Below are 13,172 nucleotides of genomic sequence, written 5' to 3' on the forward strand. Positions count from 1 at the left end.
GGCCAGGAGAATTGCCCCATAGCTGGATGTCTGCCTCATGAGTGGAGGGGAGAAGGCAGATGGAATAAACAAGGGATCACTAAGAAAATGATGGCTGGAGGAATCAGTCAGGATGGGAGATGTGTGCTGACAGTAGATGAAAGACCAAACATGATGACCTCTCAGTGTCTGCATTGCAGACCATAATTCTCAAAAGTAGAGAGAGAGTATGGGGAATATTGTCTGCCATGGAGGCAGGGGGAGGGTAGGAAAGGGGAGATATACCAGGGATATTAGTGGTGGGGAATATGCACTGGTGAAGGAATGGGTGTTTGATCATTGTGTTATTGTAACCCAAATATGAAAGCTTGTAATTATCTCATGGTGATTCAATAAAAGTTTTTTAAAAAGCGTTAAAAGCATAAATTATAGTTCAGATAGAATATGGGTTCATTCCAACTATGGAACGAATGTAACCTTACTAGTAACCATACACCTGCAAGGAATGTTTGTGATAATAATAGAAAACAGAGAATCCATATTTGGAAATCACTCCATGTCATTTCCTCCCAGGTAATTCATTGATCTTCACAAGCTGCTGATTCCAGTATATCATGTGTTTAGTCATAACTCACTCAGAATCACCAAATTTATTTTAGATTCCTTTTAAATTGTAATATTTAAGTAATATTTGCATGTGGTAGAAAAGAGAGGAAATAATAAAAGACAAGTATATAATGGAAAACAATAATTTTCTACTTCAATTCTCCCACTTAGTTTTATTCTCCAGGAGCAAAATCTCTGTTAAAAATAGTTTAGAGGTCTGGTTCTAAATAAATTAATAATAATAAGCAAGTTGTAAGATCTTTACCATGCACACTTAGGATAAATTGAAGTGCCATTATTAACATTTGGAGTTTAAATATATACAAAAGGAGTTGCTATGGGATTAACTTGGCCATAGAAAACTTAAACTGAGCACTTTCAAATATAGGATTTCTTAGAGTGGATGTGTGCATACACACATGTGTGTGTTTGTTTTTTCATTTATTTGTTAATGTATGTTTAGTTATAGAGTTGTTTCCTTGACATGGAACTCAACTTTTGAGCTTAGATACAAAGTAGAGAACAGAAATGGCTGTATTTGTATACTCTTTAAGTAATCAAGGCAAGCCACAAATCAAAATGATCTGCTATTCATATCTTCATTGTTACTATTTTTGGCATATCTAATATGCCACAGGCAGCTTTCCAGGCTCTGCTGTGTGAGTGGGATACCCTCGGTAGCTTGCTGGGCTCTCCAAAAGGGACAGAGGTTTTTAGGGAGGCCTCTAATCACTCTTAAACGTGCTCCAAGACTACCGAGTATAAGTTTTTGGTCGACTAGCATGTCTGCACACTGACAAATACGTACCTGCCTGCATCTCTGGGCAGCACCTGTTGATTCACTCTTCGCTGGTTGGCACTGGCACCACACACCCCTGCCACGATGAGGTGGTGAACCATCAAGGGGTTTACCATTGAGTAACAATAATGGGTCTCATTCCCGTGACCCTGAAAGAGCCCCCAATACAGCAGTGTTGGGAAGGACAAGCAAGGAGAGGTTAAAAAAATCTCAGGGCTAATCTAGGCTGCCAAAACAAAGAAGGACTAAAATGACACTCTGTACTTTCAACGCACGCACACTGGCACCGGAAGCATCCATTGAGGCTCTGATGATGTAAGCACAGAAGATCAAGTATGACATTATTATACTCACCGAGAAGAGAAGGCATCCATTACAACATGTCGTTTTCAACACTGGACAAGAACTGTTCCTCAGAACAAGCAACAGTAGAAGCATCAATGGTGTTGGTGTCCTTGTCAACATGAACTTGGCCATGAGCACTGATTCATTTGAATGCCTAACAACCTGAATCGAACTACAGCTGAATCTCACCAAGACAGTGTTCATGAAAAACAAACTAGTCCCTGATGTTCCATTTGCTCTCAATGGAACGGACATCTCCAAATGCAGCAGCTATGTGTACCTGGTTCGAGAACTCAACATGAGGAACGGCTTGGCACCGGAACTGTGAAGGAGGAAGAGAGCAGCATGGAATGCCTTCAAGAACATTGAAGATGTACTTAAGAGGACGAAGAACCTCCGATTCCAGGCACAACTTTTTAACTCCAAGCATTAACATATGCTTCAGAGTCCTGGGCCCTATGAAAACAGGATGAGAACACTATTCAGGCCTCCCAAAGAGGAATTGAAAGAGCTATGCTTGGAGTATCATGTTTCACTAAAGTGGGAGAAGGAATTCTCTGTTGACAATTGAGGATCAGGGACGCTGCCTCATTTGCCAAGGCTTCAAAAATCAGATGAGCCGGACACGTAATGCGATTTAGAGAAGACCACTGGACTAGAGCCATTACCAACTGGATTCCATGGGATGTCAAAAGAATGTGTGCCCGCCCACCTATGAGATGATCAGACTCAGGACTCTGAGCAAATTGTTTGATGCTTTTCGTGTTCCTGGAGAAAGCAGACGTCTTGGGTTACACTAGCATGTGACAGGGACAAAGGAAGATGTTACTAGTGCCCATTCAAGCAAATCAATGAGCAACGGGATGACAAATGATACAAGTGATACAAGTGATCCATATTCTGTTTACCTAAAACATCTTGGTGCTTCTAAATATAAATGACTGGTCATTTTTTAAAAAATATAATATAACAAAAACTAATTGAAATTTGAATTGTTTCAAATTAAAAGCCAGCTGGTCTCACCTACTGACATAGTTCATATAGAAATTCACTACCAGAATATTCGAAAAAAATTAAGCACACCTTAAGATTTGGGCTAAACATCTTACATTTCATCTTCATACCAAATGGAGAAATTTTTTAAATTACACTTGCAACAGCGAGACACGTGGGTGGTCTCGGGACGGGACCAATACCAGCACACTCTCTGCCGAGATGTGACCCGGGTGACTGCACATCTGTGCGGCCACTCTGCTGCTGATCGACCACAATCCAGAGGCCAGCTAGACTACTTTTGGCACCAGCAGCTGCTTGCAGAAATGTCTCTAGACTGCAAACTAAGCCATAACCCCATGCTGCCCCAGGAAGGGAAATGATGCAATTTCTGACATAAATCTCCCTGGATTTAATTACTAAAATACAGAAATCCCAAACCGTGTGGCTGCTATCGCGACTTCATATCTCTTCATTCTCAGCAATGGAAAACTAATTATCAAATGCTTCCTTTTCAGTAGGGCTGTTTTTTTGGGGGAAATTCCAACAACAATAGTGAGTTTTGTGATGAAATAGGGAATGTAATCAAGGTAAAGAGAAAGTGAAATGAAATTTATCAGCTACGCAGGCAGAGGTGGGGGGTTTGGGGGGTGGGAGGTATACTGGGGTTTTTGGTGATGGAATATGTGCACTGGTGAAGGGACGGGTGTTTGAGCACTGTATAACTGAGACATAAGCCTGAAAGCTTTGTAACTTTCCACATGGTGATTCAATAAAATAAATAAATTTTTTAAAAATAATTACAGTTGTTATTTTCAATATTTTGCTTTCCATGATGTTTTCATTTTGTTATCCTCTCTGCAACAATGAAGATTTCTCAAAAATTATAAATAAAGCATCCAGATGACCCAGTAATTGCACTTCTTGCCATGTAATCCAGCACAAAAATATTAACTCAAATATATCCATGCATACCTATGTTTACTGTAGCACTAAGTATAATAGCCAAGATATAGAAACAAGCCAAATGTTCAAAAACATATGAGTTAAAAACTTTTTATCCCTCGCGTCCACAGATACAGTACAGTGGGTAAGGCATTTGCTTTACTTACAGTTGACATGGGTTCAAACCAGGCCTGCCAAATGGTCCTCAGAGTCTACAGGAGTAATTCCTGAGGACATTCAAGTAAGCTCTGAGTACCACCAGGTGTGACCCCCAAAATACACACACACACACACACACACACACACATACACACACACATACACACACTGGAATACTAGACAGCTATACGAAAAGATGAATTCTTAACCTTTAATGAGTCGTAGGTAGAAACTTTTAGTATTGTGTTAAGTAAATTAGTCAAAAAGAAAGATAAGTATCAGATAATACACTCATTTATGATATAAAAAGATAAACCATAATGCAATAGACAATCCCCTTGCTCATCGATTACCTCGAGAGGGCACCAGTACTGTCTCCATTGTGAGACTTGTTACTGTTTTGGCATATCCAATATGCCATGGGTAGCTTGACAGACTCTGCCATGCGGGTGCTATACTCTCAGTAGATTGCCGGGCTATCCAAGACGGATGGAGGAATTGAACCCGGCTCGGCCGCGTGCAAGGCAAACATCTTACCCACTGTGCTACCACTCCAGCCACAATAGACAATAGACAATATTGAATGATTTTTAAAAAAACTCTTGAATTTGAATACAGAACTGACAAAACAAGTAGTGGTGTGGTTGGAACTTAGGTGGAAGGAAAAGACAGAAGTGACACAAGGACAGTTATGGAGGGTCTTTGGCAGTTTGATGGTGGTAAAGGTACAATAACTGTATAGAGCAGGAGCATAAAAGTTAACACATTTGCAACCATGTCACCTACTAAGTTTATTAAATTTTTAAATAAAATTAAAAGTATTCATTCCCTAGAACCATAAAATCTTTAATAAAACAATTTGTCCCTAACAAATAATTCACATAAAGTTTAAACTTTACTTTTCATTAGAAGCACAAACCTATTTTTCTGTTTTAAAATATGGTGACCTAATTTAAACAAAATATTCCAGGATTAATGTGTTCCAACCTAAGACAGCCTAAGAAGAAATTAGCTTTGGGTGACATATGTAGTATTATTTTGGCTTTGCAATCTTCTAAAGTTATAAATGCTTTTTATATGTACTGCTTGAAGCCCTGACACCTTTTATACAATCTAGTCTGCATGAATTCTGGACATAGTAGTCAATGAATAACACACTGTGTTCATGACATAGTTCTTGTAATGTTTTCAGCCATCACTCATTATCATATGCACACCAGAGTCCAGCACAGTCCAACAAATTATTTCAAAGAACTCAGAATAAGTTATCAGCTTGCTATAGACTTGACATAATGAGGCTGTCAACAAATCTTACTCAAGTGAAATAAATACCCTAAATAATGATTATGTATTTATTTAGTGTGATTATTCCTCAAGGCATTCTTCAATTGTTGATTTACATCACATCGTCTAATACTGACAAAAAATGTTTTTATTTTTATAGGAATGACCACACATGAAAATACATTAGTCTTACTTTAATATAAAACCTTGAGATCTGTTCTATGAAAAAGTAACTTTCCATTTGATAACAAAACATCAATAAACTTTGCTTATATGATAGCTATCCAACTTGGGTTTTATATCCTATTTACTTTTCTTCTTAAAGCCCTCTTAATGACCATTTCGTGATAGTGTTCATTTTAAATGACCATAATTTCTCTTCCTACAGTCATGAAATTTCCTTTTGGGGAAGACTAAGGCAGTTTGATATAGGGAAATGTGGGTGTCTTTGACTTAACTTCAAAGGAAGATGGGGTAAACATGAAGTTTTTCTGTAGCTTCCATAATGCAAAACACTAGATTGAGATATTTCAGACATATGTTATTTTAGTCTGATAAGATTGGATAAGACATTTTTGTTTTATAATGTTTTAATAGCATATTAGGGGTAAAAGAGGTTAAGTATTTGACAGTGTCAGAATGTGATTCAGCTGATATTTAAACTAATCCTTTTCTAATTATCCATTCTTTTACCTGTTGTAGAGCTTAGGTGAAACTCATTACTTTTACTAGAGGACTAGGAATTATTTTAAACATGAAAAAAAAGACTCATACTTTTTGGGTGTTCAATTTTGATTCTTCAAATAATATAATCCAGATTTTCAATATGCAATGGTTCTGGGAACCTTTAAATAAAATGTTTAAAGGTGGTTCTGAGTAAAGAAACAGACTGATTATTATATCAAATGTCTTTACCAAAAGTAGAGTTAACAAAATTCACAAATTAAGATCCATGATCTAAGAATTTAAAAATAATTGAGACCTGCTTCTTTTTGCTTGCTTCAACCTTGACACCAGGGTCCAGGGAGGAGACAGAGAAGGAAAAAAATCAAAAGGGGAAGGAAGAAGAAGAAAAAAGGAAGTGATGGCAGAACAGGAGCCTCCTTATATCAGTGATGCAGAATAGTGTTATAGCTATGTATCCAAAGCTTAACAACACTGATAACATGATATATAAATTACAATCACAGATATTTGAAATGTGCCTATCAAGATTGCAGGTGTGTGGAGAGGTGGGGACAGGAGAGAGGGGAGTTGACAGCAGTGATGGGATTGTTCTTGATATAGTGTATGCCTAAAGCCCAATTAACAATAACTTTGCAAATCACTGTTGTTTAATTTTAAACATTATTTTAATTAAATTCAAACAGAAAAAATAAAGGGACCACAAGGACTTTGTAAAATACAGATAGACTGATCAGAGAGTAGGGCATTGCTACAAAATGATCACCAGCTTATAAACGTGATGATCTCACTCTGTTTCCAGAAACTTGTGCCAATTTCAAGATGAACATCATAACCACCAACATGTTCTTTCATCTCCCAACTGTTTGATTTTCTCTCAAAGATGAAGTAATCAGGTGTTACGTTATGTTGTCTTTTGAATTTCCTGGACTCACCAACAGCTCCATTTGTTAAAATTTCCTATATCTTGAAGGAATATCTAGCAAGACTTTGTTGTCTGTGGATTTCCTTTTTACAGATGGCTGGTTTGCTTACCAGCTGTAGTTTGATAGTTATTACAGTTCATTTACTTAGAAATTGAAGGTTGCACTCTGCAGCACAAAGGTATTTTACACTTAGCTGACAAATTCAATGCCCTTCTAATTGCTCTGGCATACTCAGACTGCCATCCTGACCTTGCTCATAAATCTCTGACTCAGAAGTGTGGGCAGAAGCGTAGGTTTTGAAACCACTCTGTAACACACTACCATCAGCTGTTAAATAGAGTATTCTACGTCTGCATGGCTGTAGTTTGCGGGTAACCAGATGAAGGATAAGGGAAAGAACTATTTCAATCTTTGCAATGAAAATCAGAACACCAAGTCTTGATTCATCACTGTACAGTGAACAATATTTAAATTATTTTATCACATTTTACCAATTAAAATTATTATATCATAAAGTAAAATTATCATAAAGTAAAATTATTTTATCATAAAATAAAATCTCCCAAGATTTACACAGCTTGCATCTAAGGGAACACCTGTGACTCAAGATGGTTGATGCTACAAGGAACACAAAGAATCAACACCATTGCTCGATTTTCAGTCGAATAAGAATGTTGTTTATGTAATTACTATGATATTATGTGTTCTCTGGACTACTAATGAAAGTGAACAAAAGCATTGTCCAAACTTCATATTTGAAGGGGCACCAAGAAAATCCCATAATTTGAAGAAAGTGATTCTATCCAGAGGCTACACTTTCAGAATGTCTTTACTTTCTGGTGTTTTTTTTTTCCTTTTTGAATATGTATTCCAGAATGAACCATGTGTTTAAAATTCCAATAAGAGTAAACAGATATTTTCATATTTCTTTTTTCTTAGAAGTAGAAGTTCAAAAGTTAATAATCTTTTTATTTAAAAGACTGGAGTGATAGCACAGCAGGTAGGGCATTTGCCTTGCATGGGGCTGACCCGGGTTTGATTCCTCCATCCTTCTCAGAAAGCCTGGCAAGCTACCGAGTATCTCGCCCACACGGCAGAGCCTGGCAAGCTACCTGTGGCATATTCAATGTGCCAAAAACAGTAACAAGTAGTCTCACAATGGAGACATTATTGGTGCCCACTCCAGCAAATCGATGAACAACAGGACAACAGTGCTACAGTGCAGTGCTAATATCGACCAAGGAGATGGTACAGGGGTTAGAATCATGCTTTCATATGCATGGCCTGCTTTGATCCCTGGTATCTCCTACCCTCTGAGTACCACAGGACCTCAGAACAAATCAGCAACTGGCCCTAGCATGCAGCAGAATGGTCCAGTGTCCAGAGAATCGGAGAACTGGGAGTGAGTCTGGGTTTCTTGAGCGCCACTAAGCAAACCCCCCTCCCAAAAAAAACCCTTCATATCATATTAATATGGAACTAGATTTAAATAATTATTAAGTAAAATAGGAATAGTAAATTACATATTCCTGTTATAATGCAACTAATTAAAAAAACAGGAAAAATGTAGTAAAATCATAGCTAGAATAGTACCAGGAATGTGTATTTTGTTTGTTTGTTTGTCTCTTGGGCCACACCCCGTGGTGCTCAAGGTTTATTCTTGACTATGCACTCCTAGAGGTACTCAGGGAAATATATGGGGTGCCAAGTTTAAAACCTAGACTGTTTGAATGCAAGGAAAGCTCCCTACTCACTGTACTATCCCTCTGGCCCCAGAATGTGTATTCCTATAGTAACTCATTTTGTATTTTTAAGGGTTTTTTTTGGGGGGGTCACACCTGGCAATGCACAGAGGTTACTCTTGGCTCTGCACCCTGGAGTTACTCAGGGGACCATAATGGGATGCTGGGAATCGAACCCAGGTCAGCCACGTGCAAGGCGAGTGCCCTACCCGCTGTGCTATCGCTCCAGCCCTTCATTTTGTATTTTTAAAAATTCTTTGTATGCTTTATCTTTTTAAAATAACAACTAGGCCTTGAAAAAAATTGATACTATATATATTTGGAAAGCAGAGAGGAGACACTAGCACTAAAAGCAAGCTTCTATTGCACCATCTTCATTCTTCTTTCTATTCAAATCCTGGGCTGGCTCTTGAGGAGTTGTTAGCATTCAAGATGTTCTCCGATCTCAATTGTAATTCTGTCCACAGTGTGTTCCCCTGACCTTGGTGAGATCTCATACTCTAGAGTCAGAATTGTGTGAAGACTTCTCTCATGCTTACTGCATGCCAGTGTTACATTGCTTCATAAGGGAGAATTTGTTTCTGTTGCTAATCCCAGTCCTTTGCAATCCAAAGCCTTTTCCAAGGTAAGTATTTGAAATACATACCTACAAATATCAATCTGCTTTCTTTAGGATAGTCCTCTTCAGTGGGACTATTTATCTATAAATTATCCCCTAACTCATTATGACATCCCTATTTCTCACAGTACTATAAGATACTGAAATCTCATAGGAGCCTATTCTTACTTCAGCTTTTAATTTTTTTCCAAGTGAAATACATGTGTCACATGTGTCTCTTGTTAGATGCATCATAGTATAAGACAAATACAGTGTTATGTAATTTGACATCTTACACTTGATGTTACACAAGGCAGTCATTTTTTTAATTTCAAATATATAACTATCAATAGGTTAAAATAGGTCTAGCTATAATAGAAATAATAATTACTATAATTAAAATAAAATTGAATTTATATGTTAGGATTTGGAGGCAAATTCTCTTAAAGTCCTTCATATACAAATCAAAGAAATCTGTTGAGAATTAAACACCAGTTTAATTTCAAGATACTACACCTTGTTTAAAATTACTGTAAAGACTAAGCACATGTTCTACATGAAGGAGGCTAGGTTTGAACCCAGTACTCCATAGTCCCTAAACACCATCAGGAGTGATCCCCAAGTACAAAACCAGGAGTAGAACCCCTCCAAAAAATATTCTTAGCCAATCAGTTCACATTAAATCAAGTGTTTAATTAAAAGACTACTAGAGTTAGATTCAAAAGGGAAGGGAAAATATATGATTGACTGTGATTTAAAAGAAATCATACTGGGCAAGGTTTAAAACTTGTCACATCCCTCCCAAAGAGCCACAAGGCAATTGATTAATGCATTTGGTAATTTTCAGAAAGCTGGAGGCTGTAAAATGCCAAATGTAACTTGACATCTTATTTTCAGAGAGAATATATATTTCTTTCACTATTTCATTAAAATTAAGGAACAAAGGTGAACTGTATTAAAGAAAAACTATGGATTTGAAAGCAGGCATTTTCATTCAGAATCTAGGGTCAGCATCTCATTTTTCATCTAATTTGGATTCATCTTCACACATGTAGAAATACTGTGAGCTTAACTAAGACTATGTCCTACAGCTGCTATGTTTATTGAAGACATTGGTCCAGGGAATCTGAAAGTTGCTTCAGGTACTTTGGGCAAAGCTAATCTACTGCTTTCATACTATATTATTTCCTCACAAAGCAGAATGAACAATTGCAAGTGTATTTTAGAAAGTTAATAGGAAACAAGTTTTGATTTCTCATAATGCTTAATTGTGATGCTTTCTCTATCCATTAACCTATTTCGGGCAACTTTAAAATCATATTTTTGTACACTGGCAACAAAAATATTTGCTGAATATCAGAAATAGAACTACTTTTGTATCAGTGTAATGTAGTTTCTATTCATAGATGATATTCATGATTAAAAATAATGTTGATGGAATGATTTTAACATTGGCAAGTATGTTTAATACAAGATAAAAGGGTCATGAAAAATAAAAATCAAAAAACTGATGCTGTTTTTTTCTGTTGTTGTTTGGGTTTTGGGGGCCATGCCCCATGATACCCAGGGATTACTCCTGGCTTGCCCCTCAGGAATCACTTAGCCATACTTAGGGGACCATACGGGATGCCAGAAATTGAACCCAAATCAGGCACTTGCATGGCAAATACCCTGCTGTAATATTGCTTCACCATCTGGTGTTAAATGTTAAAAGAAACTCTTATTTAACTTAAAATTAAAATTAAATTTAAATGAGCGATAGCACAGTGGGTAGGGCGTTTGCCTTGCATACGGCTGACCCATATTTGATTTGTCTGTCCCTCTCAGAGAGCCCAGCAAGCTACCAAGAGTATCCCACCCACATGGCAGAGCCTGGGAAGGTACCCATAGCGTATTCAATAAGCCAAAAACAGTAACAACTAGCCTCACAATGGAAATGTTACTGCTGCCCGCTCAAGCAAATTGATGAGCAATGGGAAGACAGTGCTACAGTGCTATTTAAAGTATCTTCCATTATTTATTACTAATTGGTAAAAGCAATACAATATTTGTTTTTTATGATCAGTTGCCAATTTTCTTTTTCTTTTCCACTATAAAGGGAATACAAAAAGAAGCATTATGTTGTTTTTTAATGCTTAAGTTAAGACAATCCTGCTTTAAACTACCCACTTCAGCAAAGCTGTGAAGCCCCTCTGAGTTGCCCGTGCCTCCAGTTTTTCCTCCAGTTTGGGTGTTCAGTCACTGTAAATGTGGTCTGATTCTATATGGCATATATATATATATGTATATATATATATCATTTAATTTTCTTACCACTAACCAAATCAATGTTAAAAAGAAAGAATAGTTAAAAGAGGGTGGCAGTTCAATAATGTGTATCTCCCTCTTCAAAGATATCCTGGGGACTAAAATTAAGTCCAAAATAACTGACCAGCAAAATTCAACGAGATTTTAAAGTTTTTAGAGTCAAATCTGAAAGTGGAGGTTTCCAAAAGATTATATATGCTTCCCTTCTCAACAGGTCTGTGAACCCCCTGGCAAGCCCACTCCCCATCCAGCTCTGCTCCCCCCAACACCAGCAGCTGGGACGACCCTGGGGGCACTTGCCTTTACAACCACTACCAGAGCCTGTCCAACTACCTTGGCTCTTCTCAATAGGTCTGTGGATGGGGGATTAGCACCCAGAAGGTCTGGGGTGTGGCCTTGACTGTGGGGTGCATGGCCTCCTCAAAAGTGGTCATGGCCTTATGTGTGGCCCCAGTTATATTTCCCATTCCCAGCACTTTCAGCTCACATTCCAACCTTTATCACCTAACTCTGTGGAAAACGTCCTGGTCACCTCAAACATCATCCAACAATAATCCACTAGTCTACTCCAATTCCACCAAAAGACCAGTGTACACAAGAAGTTCCACAAAGTCCAACATAAAATAACACCTCCTCTAATACTTCACTAGATGCCTATCATAAATCACAGAATAATGTCTGAGAGGAAGGATGTACTCTAGAAGGGGAGAAGGTTGACCACCATCGACCAAGTTTATTCAGAATCCATTTCTGCAATAAGAGGGAACAGAGCTAGTGAACTTGAAGGTTTTGTTTCTATACAACCACACCAGCATAACGAAACAAAGCAAATCTCTACTATGAGGAGAGGACAAAGAAAAGAGTCCCAAATTCTCAACAGGGTTTACCCACAAATACAATCTCTCCAACAAAAAATTCCAAGATAAAATGCTGAGGATATTCAAGGAACTCAAAGACTCAATTGAGCAGACATCCAGAAAATTAAAGGAAGAAATGAAAGAAACAGTGGAATGGATAGGCAAGAAAATACAGGAAGAAATGAGAGCAGAAATAAGAAAGCTACAAAAAGAGAAGTCACAAATAAAGGTTTCGGTAGATGAAATAAAAAAACTCAGTGGGTGCCCTCAACAGTAGAATGTCTATAGCTGAAGACAGAATCAGTGAACTTGAAGATGAGCAGCAAAAATCGTACAGGCAACAACAAACAATGGGAAAGACCTCAAAATAGCTCTAAGATGAATCAGAGACCTAGGGGTTGACTCCAAGAGGAACAACATTAGAATCATCAGAGCACCAGGACAGAGAAGTAACCCCAATAACAAAGCCACAGTTAAAGAAATCATTGATGAAAAGTCCCCAGAGTTAGAGAATGCAGGCATCCAGATCCAAGGAACCAGAAGGGTGCCAGCTAAAAGATACCCTAATAAAAACACTTCAAGACATATCATAGTCAGAATGATGGACGCTGTAGATAGAGACACAATATTGTAAGCAGGAAGGTCAAAGAAGGAAATCACATATAAAGGAGCATCCCATAGGTTTACAGCAGACCTATCAGGGGAAACTCTCCAAGCCCAAAGACGATGGTGAGATATACTGAAAAAAACTCAATGAAATGAATGACTCACCAAGAATATTTTATCCAGCTAAACTCTCATTCAAACTTGATGGAACTATACACCATTTTATAGATAAACAAAAGCTCAGGAACTTAATTTTTTAGACTCAAAAACAAAGTTAAAAGAACTAAAAGGGCTCCTGTAAGACAAGAAAGAAAACACCCATAAGCACAACAAACCCTTACA

This window comes from Sorex araneus, chromosome 4, assembly GCF_027595985.1.
Source record: "Sorex araneus isolate mSorAra2 chromosome 4, mSorAra2.pri, whole genome shotgun sequence".
Taxonomy (NCBI): Eukaryota; Metazoa; Chordata; class Mammalia; order Eulipotyphla; family Soricidae; genus Sorex; species Sorex araneus.